This window comes from Lissotriton vulgaris, chromosome 7 (genome assembly GCF_964263255.1).
Source record: "Lissotriton vulgaris chromosome 7, aLisVul1.2, whole genome shotgun sequence".
Taxonomy (NCBI): domain Eukaryota; kingdom Metazoa; phylum Chordata; class Amphibia; order Caudata; family Salamandridae; genus Lissotriton; species Lissotriton vulgaris.
Genome location: NC_141695.1, coordinates 731,766,362 through 731,774,394, shown reverse-complemented (window position 1 = coordinate 731,774,394; position 8,033 = coordinate 731,766,362). Strand labels below are relative to the sequence as shown.

General features: G+C 40.7%; 1 pseudogene; it reads right to left on the bottom strand.

Annotated features, from left to right (window-relative positions):
- Positions 1-5,473: 5,473 nt before the first annotated feature.
- LOC147702342 (uncharacterized) lies at positions 5,474-7,036 on the bottom strand (annotated as a pseudogene).
- Positions 7,037-8,033: the final 997 nt, after the last annotated feature.

Below are 8,033 nucleotides of genomic sequence, written 5' to 3'. Positions count from 1 at the left end.
AAGCTAAATAGGCAAGGGGGTCCTCTGGAAGAGGTTAGCAATCCATCACCGGGACCATTGGTCCTAAAGCCTCATTACAGGACGGCAGGGGGGTGGATTGGAGTCAGGCTTCTGACTTCAAAAGGGGAAGGGAAGGTGATGGGGGTGGGCTTGAAGGGGGGTTGGGGTGCACATGGGGTGGTTGGGAGAGAGGGAGGGGGACGAAAGAAAAAGAAAAAGCAATCCACAGAAAGTAGAATATAAGGACATGGAGGTATACGAAATCAGGAGGTAAGGCTATAAACCGGAGAGATACAACAGTTTATGATGGGGGATAAAAGGGCACAATACAGTCTGTGCTTATGCTCATTCAATGTATGTGGGCTGAATAATATTGCAAAACGGCAGTGGGTTGCAGCTGAATTGCGGGTGATACAACCTGACTTCAAGAAACTCACATACCATGGAATAAGCGGGGGCTTTAAATGAGATAGGGTATTTTTTATTTGCCTGTACACAACAGTCCACCATGAATCGAGGGGTAGCCATATTCGCTAAAAATGGAGTGCAAGTTACTGGCAGGACATTGGTGGACAATCAGGGTCATTGGGTGGTTATTAAATGTGCAAGGGGGGCATCTATGTTTAAGTTGTGTTCTGTGTATGGGTCCAATCTGGACGAAGCAGCAGTATAGGGGGGCCTTAATCTAGATTTGGCATCATGGCCTACCCCATTAATTCTTTGTGGGGATTTTAATATTCATTATTATTATTATTCAAAATTCAAGAGCTTCAGAAGGGGTGGAAGTTCTATAAAGGCAGGAAACCTAAAGTCTTTAGTGCATTACAGCACTTGGTGGAGGATCATGGTCTGATAGATACATGGTCTACATTACAGAGTTCAGACAGTGGCTTCATGTTTTACTCCTACCCTCATAATAAGCTGGTTCGGTTGGATTACTTCTTTGTGTCATCAGCATTGCTAGCGGGCTCTAGAATACAAGTCTATCCAAGAATTACATCAGACCATGGCCCATTAGTGATAGACATCCCGACTAGCAGTAATAATAACTTTCCTTCTCGAGGTTCTTCTTGTTTAACCGGAAACTTTTAAAAGGTTCTAACTTTATAAATTATATGAATAGTTGGATCCGGTAATTTCTGAAAGTTAACCACAAATCAAATTCACAGGCTTATGTCTGGGATGCCCTTAGGGCAGGTTTTAGGGGAGAAGTTCTGAGTAAAGGGCTTCACAGACAGAAGCAACTGAGTGTCGAGATCCAAGACCCATATGGGAAACTCAGGCTAGCGGAAGAAGAACTGATGGGAGACACACTGAAGGGAGTTGATGTTGTTTCTTTACAATCAGAGGTTTCCCATAGCAAAGCCAAGATTAATTTATACTGGAGCAAAGAGATTGCTATTAAGTATAATCTGTGTGAAAAAGAAAGATATGAGTTCAGGGAAGCTGCCAGGCGATGTTTGGCACAAAGACTTCGCTCCAAAGAAGTTACAAAGAGAACCAAAAACATGAGGGGTATATAGGGTAAACTAGTGGAAACCCTACATGAGACACTGGAAGTATTTCATACATTTTTAAAAATCTATATACAGAGGACAGCCACGAGGAGGAAGGGGTTGAGACGTCTCTTAGGGATAGAGACTGTGAAAATGTGGTCCGGGAAGAAGCAGTTATTCTTGATAATCCTATACCATGGAAGAACTAGAAGAGGCAAGAAAAAAACTTGAGCAATGGTAGAGCTGTGAGTCCAGGCAAATTGCCTCTGGAGGTTTATAGAACCTTCTTCCAGGAATTAAAATCGGAGCTATTGACCACCCTGCAACAAGTGCAAGGTGTAGTTCCCCCATCTTGGTAAAAAACAAATATTGTTTTTTAAATAAAATAATAATAATTAGCAGAGTTTCCAGGGCCCTATCGACCTATTTGTGTGGTAAACTGTGACGGGAAGATCTACACTAAAATCCTAGATTCCGAGCTGGATAAAGTCATCACCCCACTTGTATCAATGAACATAATGGGTTTATACCCAACAGGGTTACTGTGAAGCATATTAATAGGGTGGTAGCTATTTTGATTCAACTAGTGTGCAGGGCACCACCCTAGGCCTTGTTTTGTTAGATGCTGAGAAAATGTTTGACCTTGTCTCATGGAACTTTTTATGGGGGACACTATGTTCCACCGGTTTTGGCCCTGTGTTTATCAAAGCAATTCAAGCTTTGTACAAGACCCCCAAATCTCGAATTTGTATTAATGACTTGGAATCGGAACTGGAATATATATCAAGAGGTACGAGGTAGAGCTGCTTGTGCTCCCCACTCCTATTCGCATTATATATAAACCCGTTTTTAACCAAGTTAGAAAGGACCCCGAGAATTAAATCTGTAGACTGTGGACAGGAGCAGCTTTGAGTGCTAGTGTATGCAGACGAGATTGTGGTCGCAACAGCTGATCTGGCTGTAGCAATACCCGAGAAAGAATGAATGGCACTCAAGTTTGGACCTGTATCTGGGTATGAACTCAACGCATCTAAGACACAAATTCTATGCACTAATCAAACCTGTATTAGAGACCCTAGGGTGACCAATGAAGGGATTTATCTGGGGGTCAGGATTAGGAAATGCTTGAATGAATTAATAGAAGTTAACTGGAATGCTATTCTCACAAGTATGAAGAGCCAACTAGATAGATTGGAATGCCTCCATCTTTCAATGGTGGGAAGATGCAACGTATTAAAAATTGTAATGTTACCTAAAGTCTTATATTTTTCAGATCTGTACTACAGGAACTATCTAGGGGACAACTGCAGCAGCTGCAATCATGTTGTACTATATTTTTATGGTCTCAAGAGAAACCACGGAGAACAATGTGTTTCATGTCACTGCCCCGAGAGAAGGGCGGGCGGGCTGTACCAGATTTGACATTTTATCTTTATGCATGCATCCTACAAAACATCCGGAGAATGCTTACTGGGGAGGAAGCAGTCAATCCTGCAGAGCGCCCATCTATATATCAGATATTGTTCGGGTGGAGGTGAGGAATTGCTTATTTAGAATATCGGAATTTTATTACTATAAAATAACTTGTTTCAAGTTGGCTGGTAACAGCTGCTTATAAGGTATGGTAGGTAATACAGAGAAAGCTACAAATCGAGGGGGTTGTCATTATAAACCTATAAATACACCCATTTTGCTACCTGCTGTCTTATCCGACAGGGTGGCTCATAACTGGAAAGATAAAGGGATTACATGTATAGGCAAACTATATAAGGATGGAAATCTGCTCTCTTTCTTGACAATAGTCTATAAATACAAACTCCCGAAAACAGAATTTTTTCAATTCCTGCAGATGAGGGATTTCTTGAAGAAAAGACAATGGATAATTGAGCTGGATGTGTTAGTTGACGCATCAGACATAAACAGCAGATTGGTGTGATATACAATTGTTTACTAGACACACAGTAGATCATTTAGAGGCCCAAAACATAAGATGAAGGAATCGATTGAGATGTTAATATATATATATATATATATATATATATATATATATATATATATATATATATATATATATATATATATATATATATATATATATATATATATATATATATATATATATATATATATAGTAGCTGTAGTAAAGACTTTATTTCGGTTTTTGTACAAACCATAAAAGTACATATACAATAATAAAACAATTTAAAACACATGATTTGTAAACACATATCAGATAAAGTGCCAAAGGTGCAGGAATGGGCTGTCTTCCAAACAACAGAATCAAAAAGTAGATAATTCATCACAAGGGACCATTACCGGTCTATACAAATTCTCAGCCTCACAGTCAATTTTAAAAATTCAGTAATTTGGAGAATACTGTCACTATGCAAAAGTTGTAAATACATTAATGCCGGTCTGATCTGAATAAAATTAACTTTATTTTAAAGAGTCACCAGATAGCGCTTGCATGGGTATTCATAAAACCTATATAAAAACATAAAATGCAGCAAATCCTGCTGAGAATTTGCATCGCAGCCGCAGGGTGCTGCAAGTTTATTAAAATATCAGTTTTTGGATTAATCAGCAGATGATGGAAAAGATTTAACCTAAACCTTGTTAGCAGGAACTTTTCATGAGAGGTGAGTGAGCCCAGCAAATACGGCTCTATAGTTTCACAAGTTTTCAACATGACAAATTTTCTCACACTTTGTTTCTGGAGCTCTACACCTTCCCTCCGGGTCTTCCTGTCCATAAGGAAGGCCCATTTAGTTAACTCCAGATCCCCTTTTACAATATGACTTGGGTGTTCAAACAGATCCAGGCGGCCAAGCCTGGCAAAACTGGATTTCAGATATTTTATCCATGGAGTACACATTGCCTTATCCTGGATCAGATAATCCCTCACTATCAGATGTGTCAGCGGTATATCCTGATTCAACCACAATTTTAACCAACAGGTCAGCGGGCGTAAGGAAAAAGTGTCCCTAGCTCTTCATGTACTACAAAATTTGACGTACCTGCAGGGACACACAGGAGGCGCTTCAGGAAAAAAATGTCAGCGATCTGCAGCTGCTCACCAGCAACATACCCCCAAATTTCACTACCATATATAGCAGTTGCCACTGATTTTGCATTATAAAGTTTCAACATGGCACTGGTAGTTTTTTTCCCAGTTTCGATGCAAAATTAAAGATTGAAGCATTAACCCTAATCAGTTCCCCTTTCTTTTTTGCAAGATGAGGTCCCCAGTTAAGTTTAGTATCAAAAAGAACTCCAAGATACAAGAACGTTTTTGATATGGGGATTACTGCTTCATCGATTTTAAATGAAAAGTTCCTTCTTGGTTGTTGGCCAACTTGCATAACAAATGATTTCGAATTGTTGACCAAAAGGTCTCTTTCCGTCATGAACAGTTTAAAAGCATTTAAGAGAGCCTGAAGACCCCTCTCAGTTCTAGAAATTAAAACGCATCATCTGCGTATAAAAGTACAGGAATTCCCTGCCTGCCTACTCTTGGGCAGTCAGCCGATACATTCTGTAAGACGCTATCTAGCTCATTAATATAAAAATTAAAAAGGGGGCCAAGATACATCCTTGGCGAACACCCTTTCTAATGTCAAAATTATTAGTTGTACTCAGATCTTGAGAATATCTCACATTTGCTCTAGTATTGCCATGTAGATCAAAAAGAAAATTAACAATTCCACTATCTACACCCTTTGCCCTCATGGGCTGCCACAACTTTCCTCTGTTAACACAATCGAAAGCTGAGGACAGGTCCATGAAGGCGAGGTGAATGGTACCCCTTTGAGCAACAGTGTACTTACTTAATATTAAAAAGAGGTTAAGGCACTGAGTTATTGTTGAGCGACCACTGCTGAAACCATACTGGGAGATGGACATGATGTTGTTTTCCATCGCCCAGTCTAGGAGTCTCTGTAGTAGAATTCTTCCCACTATTTTAACCATAGAGTCTATTAGTGAAATAGGTATGTAGCAATGTGGACTACCTTTGTCCCCTTCTTAAAAACCGGGACAATCGTAGAAACCCCCCATGATTGTGGACAACCATTTTTCACAGCAGCATTAAAAACAGACTCTAATATTGGTGCCCCAAAATTTGGCTCAGACTTAAATAAGTCTGGAGGAATCCCGTCAGGACCAGGAGCTTTCCCAGCTGTTAGTCCTACAATACCCTCAAAAACCTCCCCTCTATCAAAACTGATTATTTCACCATTATTACAAGGGGCAGGGTTGGATGTTTCAACCATTGAGCAGCAATATAGTTGCTTAAAATGTGCTTCCCACTCCTCCTTTGGTATATAGGATTCCAGACCGCTACCTGGCTCCTGGACCAAAAAAGGTTTCTTCATTACCGCCAAAAATCTGGAAGTACACCGCAAGGTAGTGGGATCAAGAATCTCACTCCATGCCTCTTCTCTTAAAGATTCCTTATGTTTGGCAATGGTAGATTTATATTCTTTCCGACACAGCTGAACTGTCTCCTTTATTCTTGGTTTAGCTACCAGTGCCAGCCTTAGATTTCTTGCTGCTTTAGAGCAATCGTGGTTAAACCATTTTGGTCCCACGTTCTCTAAATTCTTTGCTGGCGCCAACAGCAGCTGGGTGACCTTGCCCTAAAGACTTTGGAAAGCACTAAGGACCTTACACGGCTGCAACCCTTTCTGAGTGCAAACCGTGATGTCATCTGCACAAATGGTTTTAATGTCTTTGTACAGCAGATCTGGATTAATCTTAGACCATCTTAGGCGACGTCTCCCATCAGTTGTGCTCACCCTACCAGTGATATGATTCGGTCCTTCTTTAGCTATCCATGGGCCCCTCAGGTGAACAGTGAGCGGGTTATGATCACTGAATTCACTTTCTTCAATAGTAAAAGAATCCACAAAGGACTGCATAGGAGATGTAAGTAATACATAATCAATGAAAGTTCCCCTCCCATGTCCCTTAAACGTCGGGGTCTCAAAACACTTGTTAGGATCCAGCAATGCCATTGACAGCGTCAGGTCCAGATCATTCAATAGATCATTAAAGAGTTCCCCCTCTATCGTGTGTTCCAGATGCAAACCCTCGGATCGTGCGCAATGCAGATCCGAAATACTTTTCAAAAGGGGGTCACCACAAGGGTGGACATTAAAATCACCCATAATCATGAGATTGTGGAGGCAAACCTTCATAGAAATACTAATAAAAACATTCAGTGCTGAGATTTGACTCAAGGTTGAGAATGGATTGACAGCATTGTAAAAGTTGACCAAGCCAGCCGTACAATTTTCTCCAGTTAAAATTAAACCAATGATTCCAGAATTGCTTGTTAAAACTCTACGTACTTTACAAGATAGTGCAACATAGATGAATGTGGCCATTCCCCCCTTAGGTCTTCCCCTAGTTGTTGCTATTGCGGGGACATAAAATGCCTTATACCCTTCAAGGAATTTGTCACATTCAACTGACCAAGTCTCCTGCAAACAGATAATCTGATACTGCTTAATGTACCTGATCCAATTGCAGTCCTCCATCTTAGCACCCAGTCCCGCAATGTTCCATGAGAATACATTATTTTGACTCATTTTTGTCCGTGTACTCTCCGTACATTCCAGTTCAGTCAATCTCTCCTTTCCCAGTCTCTCGGATTCCTCACGTCAATCGCACGCTTCCAGACCTGAGAATGAATCAAATCTATTCTGCGTTACAACATTGAACACATTCATACAGTGGTTATCAACATTATACAGATATGTTACTTCAGGGGCCGGAGGCTGGATAGGAATAAATGGTCTAATTTTCCTAGGATTAGGAGGGGCTTTGAGTAAATGAGTATACAAATAACCAAGTGGGCGCACACATACACTGTTCACATTGTAAGCTAAGGAGGCCGCTCTTAGTAAGACTGTAGCAACGTGTTGGAGATGCTTAAAGTTAACAATAATACAATCCCCACTAACTGTCTTTCTAGACGGGCCAATCCAGTTCACCCTTCTCGTTGACAATATTTGATTAGAGTAAGTGATTGGAAAGCCACATCTATTGTTCAACCACAATACTGTTTTGTTTTTTAATGAATCATGTGATTCCTCATAGGGTTGGGCAGAGTGACAGTCAGTGGGCGGGACATTTGTTAGTACAACCATATAAGGTGCACAGTTAGGTGGAAGATTAATGTAGCAACATTTCTTTACTTGTCTAATATCCAGGTTACCCTCTGGATCTACTGTCGCCTGTTTGTTCTGCCCGATTGGTGGAGTAAGATCAGGTGAGGCAATTTCAATTGCAGTTATTTGCTGGCTAGTTTGCTGTGAGTTCACTCTAACAGTTTCCCGCCCCTCTCCAGCAGGGCACTTGTCCACAGCCTTAGATCTTTTAGCCGAGGCTGAGGCCAAGTGTGCTGCTAACAATCCACCTAATCTATTGACTTCTAGGGCCACAGTATCCAATTTAGATGTCAAGGGTTTCAACAGCTCTTCTATCTTTGTCTCTATCTTAGCTTCTATAGTACGAATCAATAGGGCAAATTGC